The sequence below is a fragment of the Heterodontus francisci genome, chromosome 6 (genome assembly GCF_036365525.1).
Source record: "Heterodontus francisci isolate sHetFra1 chromosome 6, sHetFra1.hap1, whole genome shotgun sequence".
Classification (NCBI taxonomy): domain Eukaryota; kingdom Metazoa; phylum Chordata; class Chondrichthyes; order Heterodontiformes; family Heterodontidae; genus Heterodontus; species Heterodontus francisci.
In genome coordinates, this window is record NC_090376.1 from 44,193,911 (window position 1) to 44,212,500 (window position 18,590).

Here is an 18,590-nt window from a genome sequence, read left to right on the forward strand (position 1 = left end):
GCCACATTAGTCCTTCAATGAGGCCGTTCACATTGTTAGTCATGAGACGCTCATATTAATTCGGAGGAAAGAAAATACCAATATTCAATTGTGGCATATAAACATCGATGAAAGTTATACGGCAGAACTGTGGTATATAAAGACACGTCAGCACCATTGACATATACCAATAAAAATGTTTTGGAGTTAAACATATAATCGAATAGCATCTATTTCTAAGCAAATCCATTTTCTAAAACTGGTGGTTGCCACTTACTAAATAAGCCTGAGAACCATCGGAATAATTCGGGAATTTAAAACAAAACTCACTTTATACATCTTTCTGTAGAGGAAAGCTGCATTGCATTTGTACATTTGCTAACCCATTATGGCTCAATGTTTATGATTAGCTGTGGTTTTGGTTAAATGGAATTTTTGAGTCATCTTCCATCCAAATAAAACATCAGCTTTAAGGTATCTAAACATCCAATGTAACTTTACACGGATTTTTTAAAAATTCCATACTGTGAGATGAAATAAATGAATTCACACAACCACACATATCAAACTAATCAATAACAGACACGCTACTTTCAATGTCCAGCCAATGTGGTCAAACAACTCAGAAAATGTAATAGCATGTTGGGATACACTGTCAGAACAGCAGGATATAGGCAGTCCCACCGGTTATGGCAAAAGCCAAATCATTTTACATTGCAAGTTTAGTGTTGGTATTTGTGACCTGACTCAGGGGCAATGCGTTGTGTGAACCTTTGGAAGGAGGAATTTCGCAGCCCTTGGGTTTTATACCTTTGGAATGTTTGACATCTTTGTGGTGCTAAATCTAGTTTGCAATTTGCTTGCTGCCTCCTTGTCTCAAGCCCTGCCTCAAATGGTTGGACTCCGTGATACATTTTAAAGTGTGCGACAAACATGAGAGCAGGACCATTCCCCTTGTCACTTTCCCAACATTTACATTTTAACTGTTGAGAAGGCATTCAGCACCTTCATATATTCACGCATGCACAGAACTCTCTCCTGGCCAAGACCAACCAGGCACAAGCGAAGCAAGGTAAGGAGGGTGCACTTACAGTAGCTTATTTGCTTGGCTGACCCAGGACTTTAGTCATTGGTCACGGTCTGGTAGCTGTAGCAAATACACCCTTAGGATACTATGCTCAGTTTGGGGCACCACACCACAAATTTGATGTACATACATTAGAATTGGTATAGAATAGGACAATAAGGCTGATAACTAATGTAAAAGGGGACAGGCTGTACAGAAAAGTTTTAAAATTTAGGTTGGAGAAGATTAAGAGGCGATTTGATAGATGTTTTCAAAATCATGAAGGATCTGGACATAGTGGATAGGGAGAAACTATTATCATTGGCTGAAGGATCCAGAAAGGCCACTGATTTAAGGCAAATGGCAAAAGAAGCAACAGAGACATGAGGAAAAACTTTTTTACACAGTGAATGGTTAGGATCTGGCATGCAATGCCTGAGTGTGGTGGGAGCAGATTCAATCGAGGCCTTCAAGAGAGAATTGGTTAATTATCTGAGGAGAAAAAAGTTTAGGGCTATGGGAAAAAGGTGGAGTGGTACTAGGTGAATTGCTCTTGCAGAGAGTCGGCATGGACACAATAGGCTGCATGGCCTCCTGTGCTGTTACTTCTATGATTCTAAGTCAGCAGTGTGATGGAATAATCTCCACTTACCTAGATAAATGCAGCTCCAACAACATTGAAGAAGCTGGACAACATCCAGGACAAAGCATCCCACTTGATTGGCATCTGATCACCGGCCTTAAAACATTCACTCCCTCCACCACTGACGCACAATGACAGCAGTACCATATACAAGATGCACTGCAGCAACTTGCTAAGGCTTCTTTGATGGCACCTTCCAAACCTGTGACCTCTACCAGCAAGAACAACAAGGGCAGCAAGCCACATGAGAACATCACTCCCAAGTCACACACCATCGTAACTTGGAAATATATTGCTGTTCCTTCATTGTTGCTGGGTCAAAATCCTGGAACAACCTCCTTAACGACATATGGGAGTAGCTCCACTACATGGACTGCAGTGGTTCAAGAAGACGGCTCACTACCATCTTCCCAAGGGCAGTTAGGGATAAACAATAAATGCTGGCTTTGCCAGCGATGCCCACATCCCATGAATGTATTTTTTGGTCATTTAATTCTAAGCTAAATAAAACCAAAGTTGCAGCAGGAAAATGATTCGTTTATAAAATGTCATTTTATGAAAGAGGCTAGGGACATTTTAGAATATTTGATTTTTTTTAGATCCGAATATATAAATGAATAACTAGCATGCAGATAATTGAAGAGATAGTGATTTGGAGTGCAAATCAGTACTACTGAGATTAGTAAACAAAATTGGATTCTATTGACATGAACTAGAGAGGCAATCAAGAGTTCTGAACATTTATTCTTATGCAACTGTTCATTATCCACTCAAATTTGTTCCTGCTACAATCACCGTGTAAATAAATGATCTTTAAAACACACATCCCATCGCTTCTTCAAATATTATAAGGTACCTTCATCTCAGAGAAGGTTCTTGTGACAGAATGGAAACATTGATCAGAGCTCTCCAAACTCCTGTACGGTCTCCACAATCTCCTCTAAATACATATTCTGTTGGTTTCACAAGTGCTAGCGGACTGACTTCCCTTTTGGACTACTTCCACTCGCATTAGCTTGCTTCTGGTAACGGGTCACTTGGTCAAAACAGCACACACGACGTTGGCCATACAGTTTTGGAAATATATGGCCTCGGATTTTTTTTTTCTAATCATGTCCTTCTTACTAATACCATGTTCCCATTATTTCCAGCTGCTTGCAACTGTCTTGGAAGAGAACCTTACTGATGACATTATTCGGAAGACATTGTCACCGTTTGCTTAATCAGACATTAAACTGCTGACCATTTTTGCTGAAGCAAATTCCTGTTAGAAAATATTAATTCAGTTGCTTATTACGCGACCGCCAAGATCTTAAACAGTCTCCATTTTTTATTCCAGAATGCATTTCAGTGTATCAGGAATAGCATCTAGTTTTACTCTTTAGTACAGTGACGCTGAGTATGAACTGGATCATTAAGGATTTAAAAGGCAGCAGCCTAGTAAGTTATTGCTCTTCCTGTTACACTCATTAATATTGGATTACAATCAGTACTGTACAGTTCTCTGCGTGCTTTCCCGAGAATAAACATTATTTAGAATGCAACGGATCAGAGAAAATTTCGGGTAAGACGTTGCAATCAATTTTCAAGTTAAGGGAATTATTGATTAATTTTGAACAAAGCGTATCGATTCAAATTGCATTAGAAAAGCTTATTTCGTCAATCCCTTTGGCGAAGCCCTTGCACCTGTGGTAAATTATTCCGAATGCTTTGGTTACATCCTAAACCAAGGTGGCAACGTCTCGGGCCACTGCCTTCTCGCCAGTGACCTATATCAGTTCTATCCAACAGATGGCAGTATGGCATCGTGTATGTTATTTATCTCTGGTCTGGTCCGTACTTCATATACAATTCCTAACATTAGTTCAGCTGAGTACACGGTTTTGTTTCTTGCCAAACCGTGAATATGCATTAGGCAACTCAACAATTTGTGAATTTTGTGTCGGTTATGGCTCAGCTGGCGTAGCACCCTCCGCTCAAACTCAAAAGGTTTTGGGTTCAAGTCCCAGATCAGGAGTCTGCAACCTGCAGCTCCGAAACTTCATGCGACTCTTTGGCATCTCATTTGCATCTCCCAACCTTTTCCAGTTGGATCACATTAACATGAAAAAAGCCTAAAAAAAAACCTAAGTCAAGAAAAGTAAGAGCCGTGATTTTATTGTGGGTATAAAAAGATAATCGTTATGCTGTACTTTACGGTTTCAAATGATTATTTTAACGAAAAACATCATCAAGCTCCAAATAAACCTGTTTGAGTGGTATAGCTACACCATGGTTATAGACTAAAAATCATTTTAAAGAAAACTAAAGTGCTGCATTAGCCTACACCCCAAGAAGAATATTGACCACCAAGCATTGTCGAGGGAACTGAGCTGAATGCCGTCAAGCAATTTACTTATTTGGGGAGCGTCATCTCGTTTGATGCCACCATAGACAAGTAAGTGGACAATAGGCTTTCAGAAGCAAACTGAACATACAGCAGACTCTATAAACCTGTGTGGAGCAACCACAGCCTCAGAGCACAGACCAAACTCAAAGTGTACAAAGTCATAGTCCTCACCACCCTTCTGTATGGCACTGAGTCATGGGTCCTATACCGCCGTCATGTACACCTTCTAGAGCGCTTCCATCGGCGCAGCCTCCGCAGCATCCTCAAGATCTGCTGGCAGGACCGCATCACAAACATTGAAGTCCTGGCAACAGCCAACATCACCAGCATTGAGGCCATCCTCCTGCAAAGCCAACTGTGTTGGACGGGTCTCTTTGCCCGGATGAACGACAGTCGCCTGCCCAAGATTGTGTTGTATGGAGAGCTGACCACGGGTGAAAGGAACATAGGGGTCTCATGCAAACGTTTCAAGGACTCCCTAAAGAAGTCCCTCTCTGTGTGCCACATCGACCATCATCAGTGGGAAGCGCAGGCCATAGATAGTGATGCCTGGAGATGTTACATCAGGAGAGCTACAGACACCTTTGAGACTGAGTGAAGAACCAGCATGAAAGAGAAAAAGAGAAGGATAGATCCAATTGCCCCCAGCAGTGACTACACCTTCACTTGTACTCACTGTGGGAGAATCTGCCGGTCACAGATAGGACTGACTAGCCACCAGCGGACCTGCAACCGATGACTACAACCTTCCCAAAATCTTCATTCCCGAAGAAATGCCAAGAGGGTTATAGATAATATTTTTGGTTCAAGGAACAGATTTTATAGTTGCAACCATTCTTGTTTCTTGTATAGCTGAGACAATAATTTTTTTCTGAGTGTGCTATTAAAAACTTGTTTTTATCAAGAGACTCAATAGCAGAAAAACTGTCTTAATTCTACGCATCTTAAGTTATGGTTTGTTTTACAGATGACTTTAATGACAAAATGATAGTTAAAAATGTGCGAACTATGATAATTAAGAGTTAGGTTTATTTTAATTGAAGTTTTTTTTATTAATACATAATTTCAATACCTTCTTTGGCCTCCTTATCTGGAGGGACAATGGATAAGCGCCTGGAGGTGGTCAGTGGTTTGTGAAGCAGCGCCTGGAGTGGCTATAAAGGCCAATTCTAGAGTGACAGGCTCTTCCACAGGTGCTGCAGAGAAATTTGTTTGTCGGGGCTGTTACACAGTTGGCTCTCCCCTTGCGCCTCTGTCTTTTTTCCTGCCAACTACTAAGTCTCTTCGACTTGCCACACTTTAGCCCCGTCTTTATGGCTGCCCTCCAGCTCTGGCGAACACTGGCAACTGACTCCCACGACTTGTGATCAATGTCACAGGATTTCATGTTGCGTTTGCAGACGTCTTTAAAGCGGAGACATGGACAGCCGGTGGGTCTGATACCAGTGGCGAGCTCGCTGTACAATGTGTCTTTGGGGATCCTGCCATTTTCCATGCGGCTCACATGGCCAAGCCATCTCGAGCGCCGCTGACTCAGTAGTGTGTATAAGCTGGGGATGTTGGCCGCCTCGAGGACTTCTGTGTTGGAGATACGGTCCTGCCACCTGATGCCAAGTATTCTCCGGAGGCAGCCAAGATGGAATGAATTGAGACGTCGCTCTTGGCTGACATACGTTGTCCAGGCCTCGCTGCCATAGAGCAAGGTACTGAGGACACAGGCCTGATACACTCGGACTTTTGTGTTCCGTGTCAGTGCGCCATTTTCCCACACTCTCTTGGCCAGTCTGAACATAGCAGTGGAAGCCTTTCCCATGCGCTTGTTGATTTCTGCATCTAGAGACAGGTTACTGGTAATAGTTGAGCCGAGGTAGGTGAACTCTTGAACCACTTCCAGAGCGTGGTCGCCAATATTGATGGATGGAGCATTTTTGACGTCCTGCCCCATGATGTTCGTTTTCTTGAGGCTGATGGTTAGGCCAAATTCATTGCAGGCAGCCGCAAACCTGTCGATGAAACTCTGCAGGCACTCTTCAGTGTGAGATGTTAAAGCAGCATCGTCAGCAAAGAGGAGTTCCTTGATGAGGACTTTCCGTACTTTGGACTTCGCTCTTAGACGGGCAAGGTTGAACAACCTGCCCCCTGATCTTGTGTGGAGGAAAATTCCTTCTTCAGAGGACTTGAACGCATGTGAAAGCAGCAGGGAGAAGAAAATCCCAAAAAGTGTGGGTGCGAGAACACAGCCCTGTTTCACGCCACTCAGGATAGGAAAGGGCTCTGATGAGGAGCCACCATGTTGAAATGTGCCTTTCATGTTGTCATGGAATGAGGTGATGATACTTAGTAGCTTTGGTGGACATCCAATCTTTTCTAGTAGTCTGAAGAGACCACGTCTGCTGACGAGGTCAAAGGCTTTGGTGAGATCAATGAAAGCAATGTAGAGGGGCATCTGTTGTTCACGGCATTTCTCCTGTATCTGACGAAGGGAGAACAGCATGTCAATGGTCGATCTCTCTGCACGAAAGCCACACTGTGCCTCAGGGTAGACGCGCTCGGCCAGCTTCTGGAGCCTGTTTAGAGCGACTCGAGCAAAGACTTTCCCCACTATGCTGAGCAGGGAGATTCCACGGTAGTTGTTGCAGTCACCGCGGTCACCTTTGTTTTTATAGAGGGTGATGATATTGGCATCGCGCATGTCCTGGGGTACTGCTCCCTCGTCCCAGCACAGGCAAAGCAGTTCATGTAGTGCTGACAGTATAGCAGGCTTGGCACTCTTGATTATTTCAGGGGTAATGCTGTCCTTCCCAGGGGCTTTACCTAAATTTTATAATATATGCAAATTATGCATTCTACCAGAGACACTTGGCAATTTGTCAAGTATTTCATTTACAAATACCAAAATTCTGTCTTGCAACTTCCAATAGTTTTTATTTTCAGCAATTTTAAAAAAAAAAGGTTTTTCATGTAAAAAAGATTGCTGACCCCTGGTCTAGACTAAAATTCCAGGGCATACTGAGGGAGTGCTGCCCCGCCAGAGGTGTTGTCTTCTGGCTGAGACATTAACCTGAGGCCCTGTCTGCTCTCTCAGTTGAATGTAGAAGATTCCATAACACTATTTTGCAGAAAAGCAAGAGAGTTATCCCCAGTTTCCGGGCCAATATTTATAAATATTACTGTCGCTAATCTAACCTTAATCAACACCATTAAAACAGAATTATTTGTGGGAACTTGTTGTCTGCTGCATTTCCTACATTATAGCAGTGACACCACTTCAAAAATACTTCATTGGTTGTAAAGCACTTTGGGTCCTGAGGTTGTGAAACGTGCTATATAAATTCAAGTCTTTTTTCTTTACAGCAAACAGTCTCACCCTTGGTAAGTGGTAGCAGTCTCATCTCTGAGTCAGAAGGCTATAATGCTCCACTGCAATTCCAAAATAAGGGGGAAGTCACTTAGGACTGAGATGAGGAAAAATTCCTTTCCTCAGACAGTTGTGAATCTTTGGAATTCTCTACCCCAGAGGGCTGTGGAAGCTCAGTCATTGAGAATGTTTAAAGCTGAGATTGACAGACTTCTAAATACCAATGACATAAAGAGATATGGGGATAATGTGGGATAAAGGCATTGAAGTGGATGATCAGCCATGATCGTATTGAATAGCGGAGCAGGCTCGATGGGCTGAATGGCCTGTTCCTGTTCCTATGTTCCTTAACCAAACTCCATGCATTAACCTTGATTTTGACTTTATTTCTTTCTCCCTTACTCTGACCCCACCTAATAACTTATTATTCCCCTCTCTAGTGCTATCTGTCTCTCCCAGTATTTTGTGCACCCTGGTATTCCTCTCTGATATTTCATCCTCATTCCCACACCTGTGCCACGTTAGTTAAACCCTCCCCAAATAGCACTAGCAAATCGCCCTGCAAGCAACTCAGTCCCAGCTCTATTTAGGTGCAACCTTTCCGGCCTCTACAGGTCCCATCTCTCCCAGAGCCAGTCCCAATGTCCCAAGAATCTAAAGCCCTCCCTCCTGCACCATCTTTCCAGCCATGCATGCATCTGCTTTATCCTCCTATTTCTATACTCACTTGCGCATGGCACTGCAAGTAATCCAGAGATTACTACTTTTGAGGTCCTGTTTGCGAATTTCTTACCCAGCTCACTAAATTCCACAGGACCACATCCCTCTTTCTACCTATGTCACTGGTACCAATGTGGACCACGACTGCTGGCTGTTCACCCTCCCCTCTCCACCAACACCACCAACCCCCCACCCCTTAGGGTGCTCTGCAGCCGTTCAGTGACATCCTTAGCCCTGGCACCAGGGAGGCAACACACCATCCTGGTTTCACGTCTGTGGCCACAGAACCACCTATCTATTCCCCTAACTATTGAGTCACCTATCACTATTGCTCTTCCAGTCTTCTTTGTACCTCCACCCCCCACCCCCATGCAGCTGAGCCACCTGTGGTGCATGGACTTGGCTCTGGCTGCACTATCCAGATGAACCATCACTTTCCTCAGTATTCAGAGCTGAATATGCACTCAGGGGACTCTTACACTACTTGCCTGTTTCTATTTGACTGTCTGGTGGTCACCCATTCCCTCTCTCCCTGCATACACTTAAGCTGCGGGGTGATCACTTCGATAAACATGCTATCCATGAAGGTGTCAACATCACAGTTGCATTGCAGTGATGCCAGCTGTTCCTCAAATTCTGAAACCTAGAGCTCCAGCTGCTGCAACTGATGACACTTCCTGCACATATGGTTATCCAGGACACAGGAAGTATCCTGGAGTTCTCACAATGGACAGGACATGTACTAAAGAGGTCAGAGCTGCCCTGCCATTCCTCTATCTATTAGATAATAAACCTTGGTACTACAAATAAACTCTTCTGCTACAAATAAATCTTACTACTAATAAATCCGACTACCACTAATGAACTCTGCTACTACTAATGAATACCATGAGTTGATAAAAAAGGAAGCAAGAAAAAAATACACACCAACCAATCACTTAGCTGCTTCCCACCAACATCACACTTGATTTTCTTTAGAACGCTGTTGGTCAGCTCTGAACCCACAGACTAGGTGTTTCCTCATAGGCCCGTTCTTTAAACTGTTGCTGCTGCCACCACCACTGCCGCCGCTCCTGCGACTCCCTCACAGGCCTGCTCTTTAAACTGTTGCTGCTGCCACTGCTGCTGCTCCCTCAAAAGGCCCGCTGTTTATCCTCTCGCTACCACTGCTGACACTGGGCAAGATCTTTTTCTTTCTCCACAATCTTCAGTTTTGTTCCCTGTAAGGTGGAAGTATATTTAGCATTGGTCCTGCTCCCATACATAACAATTCAGCTGTCTAAGTTAAATACCATTTTCCAAATGTGGGTCCATTCCCCCCATCCGTTGAGCTCTGCTTGCAGGAGTTCATTTTCTTCCACAGCCCTAACACTTACACAAATCTTTGTAACATCTGCAAAATTATGAATTATTCCTCCAACCCATATATCAGGGCCATTAATTAAGATAATAAAAAGCAAAGGAACTAACACTGATACCTGTGGGACAACTCTGAAAACCTGTCTCAAAGCGGATCCACAGCCATTGTTAATAATTCTCTGCCAGTGGTTTTCTAGCCAATTGTTAATCTGTTTTGTCTACACCGCCCTAGTATCCAATCTGAATTTTCACATGGTTCGTCCATGTTGAAAGTACCATCCAGAAGTGTCTACTGCCGAGTGAAGTCAGCAGGTACTTGATGTTGCAGGGAGGACCAGAGTGATCTTGTTCACAATACATCCGTGCCTTCAATGGCAACCAAGCATGGAACACCGCACCAACAGAGGCGCAACTGAGTTCAAGTTCATTGGTTAGCGGTCCAGAGACCTACCCTTATACACATCATTTGGTCCATTGTTTATTAATAAACCAAACAACAGTGCAAAGAGGAACAACAAACAAGAACAATTGAATTCTCAAATTAACGCATGGTACCATACCCAGCAACTGGGGCTCTGGCACATCAAATTTTTGATGTTACCCACTCATTGATGCTCTGCATTTTGGAATTATTATCTAGATGGTCCCACACCATGTGCCAATTACTTCCAAGTACATTTGTCACCACTAGTCAAACAACATCAGAAAAATTCATAGGATCAAGATTTGCGATGCCTTTCGATCCCAGGTAGCACATTTCAGTCGAATACCAAGCTCTTGACAGATGTTAAGTTGTCAACACATTGCAGTCAATGTTGTGGGCCAAGGCCACCTGTCCCCTCTGGCAAAATGAGGCCAAAGCCCCCTTCAATGTGCTTTGCAGTTATAAGAGCCATTAGGGCTTGATCTCTGCAGATCACCCTTTCGCATCTTCTTTGAGCAGTCACTATTCAGCATCTTAAAGTGCTGGGAGATGCTTATACCCAGCAATAGAAACCGGGTGCGATTCACTGTGATGTAGAAGATGAAAAATGGCCACAGCTACAATGACCAGAATTCAGTGCCAGCTCCTGGGGTCTTTCGGCATTTACTAGTGGGTCCGCCCAGACAGTCTGTTTGGACAGGACATAAAACGGACCAGACCGTGGATTTTTCAACAAAATCTTGACTAGCGGCCTCAAGGATTCCACAGTACTCTAGAAATCTAGAGTAAACTAATCTAGGCAAGAATATGAGTCAATCAAACACTCAGATAGCTTGTTATGGCCAATCATATTCAAGCCATCCTGTTCTATGGTCAGTCGCTTTAGTCAACATAAAGTATTGCTGCTCTGGTGGGAGCACATGGAGGCATGACTCACTGCAAGTTTTAACAGGTAAGAACATGGCGGCTACAGTAACTAGACTATAACCCTTGGCTGTGGAAATGGTATTGCTTACGAAGGATGGATCCGACTCTCATCAATACCAATCAACTAGGGACCACCAGCAAATCAGTCTTCAAGGAGCCAGACCCAACGCAAAAGGTCATAGTTACTCCTGGTGAGTAGCAGTTTCCCAGTATTTCCACAGGATTCCATCTTGTAATCTATTGACAAAGGCTGTGTGAAAAACCTGGAAGTATAATGTAGTATAGTGATAAGGTTACTGGACTAGCAATCGAGATGCCACACTGGCAATTTCAGAATTTGCATTCCGTTTAATAAAAATTCTGGACATAATAAGCTGGTATCAGTATAAGCGACCACAAAGCTGTGTTGAATTGTCATAAAACCCAATGTCCTTTGGGGAGGAAACCTGCTGCTCTTACCCATTCTGGCCTCTATGTGACTCTACTCTCGTGCCATTGACTCTTAACTGCCCATCAAGCCATTCAGATGTATCAAAATCTGCCACAAAAGGATAACACATAAGAACATAAGAATTAGGAGCAGTAGTAGGCCATTTGGCTCCTCGACTGCTCCACCATTCAATAAAATCATGGCTGATCTGATTGTGGCCTCAACTCCAATTTCCTGCCAACACCCCCATAACCCTTTTGCAGATCAAAAATCTGGCTAGCTGAACCTTGAATATATTCAATGACACAGCCTCCACTATGCTCTGTGGTAGAGAATTCCAAAGATTACCAACCCTCAGAAAAGAAATTCCTCCTCATCTCCATCTTATATGGGAAACCCCTTATTTTGAAACTGTGCCCCCAGTTCTAGATTCCCCCATGAGGGGAAACATCTTCTCAGCATCTATCCTATCAAGCTCCCACAAAATCTTATACATTTCAATAAGATCGCCTCTCATTCTTCTAAACTCCAATGAGTATAGGCCCAACCTGCTCAACCTTTTCTCATAAGACAATCCCTTCATCCCAGGAATCAACTTAGTGAACCTTCTCTGAACTGCTTCCAATGCCAGTATATCCCTTGTTACGACCAGGTGAGAAAGGGGTCTAGGGTTCCCTTTCAGCCTTCGCTTGGTCTTACTGTAATAGGGTTTAATTTTTAAACACCCGGTGTTTACAGCTCCCGCTTGGTGAATCCTTTTTCACAGTTTTTCATTTATAAGGCAAAGAAACCAGCACAAACAAGCTTCCTTAGGTTTAAAGAAGAAAAGTTGAAATTTATTAAACTTAAACTCTAATTCGGTCGACACCTACGGATACACAACACGCCCACATTAGCATGCACACGCGATATACACATGCAAATAGTGACAGAAAAGAGCAGAAGAAAAATAAAGTTGAAAGGTTTGAGGCTATATCTGAAGAGTTGTTGTTATGTTTCTTTGAGCTCACTGTAGAGTCCTTGATTGTAGGTAGATCTTGCTTTTTATTGGGGCCCAATATTCTTCTTAAACCTTGTTCGCTGTAGGAGATCTTTCTCTCTTGGGGTTCATGCGTCTTCAGTGGATTCAAAAGCTTTGAAGAAAGAGATGGGAGCAGGTGGACTGGAGAGAGATCTTCTTAATCCAGGAGCAAACTCTGCCCAAACTGTTTGTACAAATTTAAAAAACTCAGGTTGCCCAGCAGGTTAGTCACATGACTAGTTGGTTTGACATGTCCGTTTGTGTATTCCACCATCTTAGCAGTCAACCTGGAATGTGAGTTCCAACACCTTCAAAGTCTGGTGATCAACAGTCCATTGGGAGTTGAATGTGTCAGGGAATGGCTGCTTTGTCCTTCCAAACACTGTCTGTTAATATGTAAATGTCTTTTCCAGCCACGGCTGATCTGTTTCACAAGTCCTTTCTTCATGCAACTAACAGTTTAAAATCAATGTTCATGACAAAATTAATGTGCCTCATTCTTGGCAGCTGGGGGCCTAGCACGACACCCTCCTTAAGTAAGGAGACCAAAACTTTATGCAGTGCTCTAGGTGTCGTCTCACCAATGCTCTGTACAAAACCAGGTATCTATAGACAACAACAAATTAACTGTTTATTAAGAAAAACTAAATCTTAAACACTATAAAGACAAACCTATGTCTAAAGACCTCCTTAATTCCTTAACTCTTTAATTTAATCTAACTCCCACATTCATACACATACATTCAAAAAATGACAATTAATTGGTTTTTCAAAGTGCAGTTTTTAAGATTAGCGACCTGTTAAGAATAAAATAAGTAAGCTTTTGTATTTTACATTCCCGGTGAATGAGGTCTTTTGAAGATAATCAAAGTTCACTTGAAGTATTCATCTGAATTTGATGAAAATACTCTGTTCTTGATTGTTAATTCAAACAAATCAGCTGCAGTTGCATTAAACAGCTCTTTCAATGATGAGTAGAGCAATACAAATAATTTGTTGAAAAAGAAAAGCTTTTCTTCCTTGTTTAGGGGATTAACTTGGTTTGTAGCTTTGTAGAATTTTTCTTGAGAGGAAATAAAACAGCTCTCTTCTTCAAATTTCCTCACTGGAAAAGTCACTCAGAACTCTGCTTCGGGCCGGTTTCTGCCAGCTACACACACAGTTAAAATGGACACACCATACCATGTGACCTCTCTCTCTACTGCTGTTGCTCAGGGTAACCAAAATGCAGCTGGTACACTGTGTCTCCAGAAAGTTCTCTCCCTTAAAGGTGCACTGCCCTCAGAGTCTTAAAGACACACATACAGTTTTCAATTCAAGGAGAAAAAAATAATATAATTCCGTAATACCTCCGCCCTGGCAAAATGAAATGCCATTCCCAAAACACATTTCATTATAGTGCAAAAAAAATAGAAATTGGAAAAACACTAACATTTTTTCCCCAGCAGGAGTGTTTGGGTTGCTCCTGTATCCTTGAGTATAATGATAGGTTTTCCTGCCTCACTTATGGGATATGGAGTTACTTTACCCTTGAACAAAATTTCATTATAACTTTAGGATATCTTATTCTTAACCTATACACTCTCTTTTGGTTTGTGTATCTGGTTTTACAGCTGCTGTTCAAATTATAGCCTGGTCTGCTATACTCTCAGTCAGAGCTCTTTTTCTCTGCATTAGCTTTGCATACCCCAACAAGTCCTATGGGTTTACCTTGCAATTTTCAGCATTCTGACCAAAGATGACCTCTTTTGTGGAAATGATAACACTTTGGCTTGCGAACCTCACTCCTACCCTCAGCACCTTCATTTCTGGCCTGAGGAGGTGATTCTGGGGCATTCCCAGCTGTTCCTTCTTGTCCACAGCTACTTGCCTTCCTTTCTCTCTCCCACTTTCTATCCTTCTCAGGTTTATGGGGGTTATGGCCAAAAGGATTTGACTTATTTACAAGCTCAAAATCATCAGCAATTTCCACTGCTTGCCTAGCTGTCAAAACTTTCAGGTTATCTACATGAGTTCTCACTACTGAAGGAATGGAGTTTTAAAATTCCTCCAAGAGAATCAATTCTCGAAGGTTCCCATATGTGGTTTCCATCTTTAATGCCCGTATCCAAGGTCAAAATGAATTTGCTTCACCCTCTCAAATTCTACATAAGCCTGCCCAACCAATCTCCATAAGTTCTAAAACTTCTGATGGTAAGCTTCAGAGACTAACTCATATGCAGTGAGAATAGCCTTTTTTGACAGCTCATAATCTGCAGAAGCCTCTTCATGAAGCATGGCATAAACCTCATGAGCTCTGCCTACCTCACAACTTTGCATAAGCAGTGTCCAGCTTTCCTTTGACCATTTCATCTGTTTGGCTATTTTTTCAAAAGATATGAAAAATGCCTTTATGTCCCTTTACTCAAACTTAGGAAGAGCCTGTATAAATTTAAACAGTTTTTCGCTGGGTCCTGAGATGAATTCAGATTATTCATGACCCAAAATTTTCCTGGAGTCAAGACCACCCCTATTGCTTCTTCCATCTTCCTTAATTCAAATTCCCTTGCTTCTTTTTCACTTTCTGTCTGAAATTCAAGCTTAAGTCTTTTCAATGCTATTGCTGCCTCTTTTTCTGTTTCCTGTTGAAGCCTAAGTTTTTAATTTCTTGTTCCTGCTTAAGTTTTTTCATTTCTAGCTGAATCTTAGCCAATTATATTGCATAACTCCATGACTTACTACCTTCTTGTTCCTCATCTTCCTCTTCTAGTTCCAGATGTTGGGGTTTTAGGTCAATTATCACTATTTTTTTTGGGTACCTGATTTCAATTCCAACCTCAATTTTGCCACCAATTCTTAGTTAAAGTTATCAAGTCATTGAGGAAACATTCGCCTTACCCAGAAAATCTGCTGCAACTGCTAATGCCATTACAATGATATAGACTGTACTTTATTATACGAGAAACCTGGATCATTTTATTCTTTCTACTTGGCATTAGATTTGGATCCCAACAATCAAGTTTCCAATTAATATGATCTCAGACATGAGAGCAATTAATACGATGCCAGAGGCAAGACCCCAATTTATGTGTTACCCCAGAGACAAGTAATTATTTTGATTCCAAACGTGAGCCCACCAATTAGTTTGATTCTGATCCCAGATGCGAGTCTCCGAATTAAATATGGTCCTGATCACGGACGAGCCCCCAATTAAATATGTTACGACCGCGGCGGGAACAATGCACTGTTAATTCAGTCCCGTCATTCCACAGGTCGCAGCATATTATTACGTTTTCACCATTTTGGAAAAAAACAGACAAATTCACACTCTAGTATCCCCAGAAACAGATCAAACCAGGTATCTTTAGACAACAACAAATTAACTATTAAAAAACTAAATCTTAAACACTATTAAGATAAAACAACTCCTTAATTTAAACTAAATCCCGCATTCACGCACATACATTCAAAAATAACAATTAATTGGGTTTCAAGGTGTAGTTTTTAAGATTAGCTGTCTGTTCAGAATAAAATAAATACATTTTTACGCTTTACATTCCCAGTGAATGAGGTCTTCTGATGTGAAGATAATCAAAGTTCACTTGAAGTCTTCATCTAGATTTGATGAACATACTCTGTTCTTGATAGTCAATTCAATCAGTTTGGCTGCAGTAGCATTAAACAGAGCTTTCAATGATGAGTAGAGCAATACAAATAATTCGTTGAAAAAGAAAGATTTTCTTCCTTGCTTAGGGAATTAACTTGGCTTGTAGCTTTGTAGAATTTTTCTTGAGAGGAAATAAAACAGCTCTCTTCTTCAAATTTCCTCACTGGAAAAGTCACTCAGAACTCTGCTTCAGGCCGGTTTCTGCCAGCTACACACACAGTCAAAATGGACACATCATACCATGTGACCTCTCTCTCTACTAATGTTGCTCAGGGTAACCAAAATGTAGCTGGTACACTGTGTCTCCAGATAGTTCTCTCCCTTAAAGATGCACTGCCCTCAACAGAGTCTTAAAGGCACACACAAAGTTTTCAATTCGAGGAGAAAAAATAATACAAGTCCGTGACATTTGCAATAAAGGCCAACATTCCATTTGCCTTCCTAATTACCTGCTGTATCTGCATGCTAACTTTGTATGATTCATGTATGAGGACACCCAGATCCCTCTGTACTGCAGCAATCTGCAGTCTCTCTCTATATAAATAATATTCTGCTTTTCTATTCTTCCCACCAAAATGGACAACCTCACATATTTCCACATTATATTCCATCTTCCAAATTTTTGCCCACTCACTTAACCTAACTATATACCTTTGCAGATTCTTTGGGCTGGATTTTACCAACCCCCGATGTCAGGCTCTGTGCCAGGGTGGCGGGGGGAGGGGTGCGGTGGGGGGGACAGAAGATCGTTCCGGTAGAGGCCCGCTATGGAGGCTGATGCTGGAAGGGCCCGGCCTGATCCTCCTGGCGGCGGCGAGGCTCTGTGGCAGCACCCCCACCCCCCACCCCACTGCTGGGCGACAGGAACAGCATTTCAATATTTAAATCAATAATAACATTTAAATATACTTACCAGCAATCTTCTGGGCATGCCACGATCTTCAGCATGGCGGCTGGCACTCCCGATCCTTCAATTCTCCATCTGGGGAAAGCAGGCGTGACACTAGTGGGGAGTTGGTGCGGGGGAGGGTTAAGATTTTCAGTGTGGTTTGCGGTGGGGGGAGGGGAATAGGGACAGCCAATAGTTAATGTAATTGTTATAGAGGGGGTGGGAAAGGGGTTTTAGAATTTTATTTGATAAATTTGGCAGGGGTGTTTCGTTAAAAATTTAAATATGCCAGTATGGCTGGCTGTCCTTAAAAAATGGCACCAGCGCCTGTGCACAGGCAGCGGACACCATTGCTGGTGTCAGACAGGCCACCCCCTCCACATGATTTTGGGGGGCGGGGGCGCGTCGTACTGGCTATTTCTATGAGTCGCCACATGGGAGATTGCGGCGGCTCTGCAGCATGTGGGCCGCCATTTTCTGAGCCCACCACCACCCTCGGCAATGGGATCTTAAATTCCAGTCCTCTGTGACCTCCTCACAACTTCATTACCCACCTATCTTTATACTGTCAGCAAATTTGGCTACAATACACTCAGTCCCCTCATCCAAGACATTAATATAGATTGTAAATAGTTGAAGCGCCAGCACCGATTCCATGTGCTACTTCACTAGTTACAGTCTGCCAACCTGAAAATGTGCCATTCATCCCTACTCTCTGTTTTCTGTTAGTTAGCCAATCCTCTATCCATGCTAATATATTAACCCCAACACCATGAGTTTTTATCTTATGTAGTAACCCTTTATGTGGCACCTTATTAAATGCTTTTTGGAAATCCAAATACACTGCATCTATTGGTTTCCCTTATACACCTGCTTGTTACATCCTCAAAGAACACAATTTCCCTTTCATAAAACCATGCTGACTCTGCCTGATTGCATTAAGATTTTTTTAATGTTCTGCTACTACTTCCTTAACAATGGATTCTAGCATTTTCCCAATGACAAATGTTAGGCTAAGTGGCCTATAGTTTCCGGCTTTGTGGCTCCCTCTTTTTTATAAAGTTGTTATATCTGTGGTTTTCCAATCCACTGGAACCTTTCCAGAATCTAGGGAATTTTGAAAGATTACAACCAATGCAGCCACTATCTCTGCAGCCACTACCTATAAGACCCTAGGATGCAGACCATCGGATCCAGGGGAATTGACAGCTTTTAGTCCCATTATTTTTCCTAGTACTTTTTTTTCTAGTGATAGTGATTGTTTTAAGTTCCTCCCTCCCTTTTGCTTTTTGATTTTCCACTATTCTTGGGATGCTTTTTGTATCTTCTACGGTGAAGACAGATACAAAATACTTGTTCAAAGTTTCTGCCATTGCCTTGTTTCCATTATTAATTTCTCAGTCTCCTCCTTTAAGGGACAAATGCTTATTTTAGCTACTCTTTTCCTTTTTTTATATATTTGTAGAAGCTTTCATGAAGTGTTTTTATATTTCTTGCTAGTTTACTCTCATACTCTAATTACTCCCTTTTGTAGCCATCCTTTGCTTGTTTCTAAAATTGTCCTAATCTTCTGCCTTATCATTAATCTTCGCAGCCTTTTCTTTCAATTTCATACCATCCTTTACTTCCTTCGTTAGCCACAGATGGTGCATCCTTCACAAGGAGTTTTTCTTTCTCAATTGACTATATCTTTTTGAGAGTTATGAAATATCTCCTTAAATGTCTGCCATTGCTTCTCC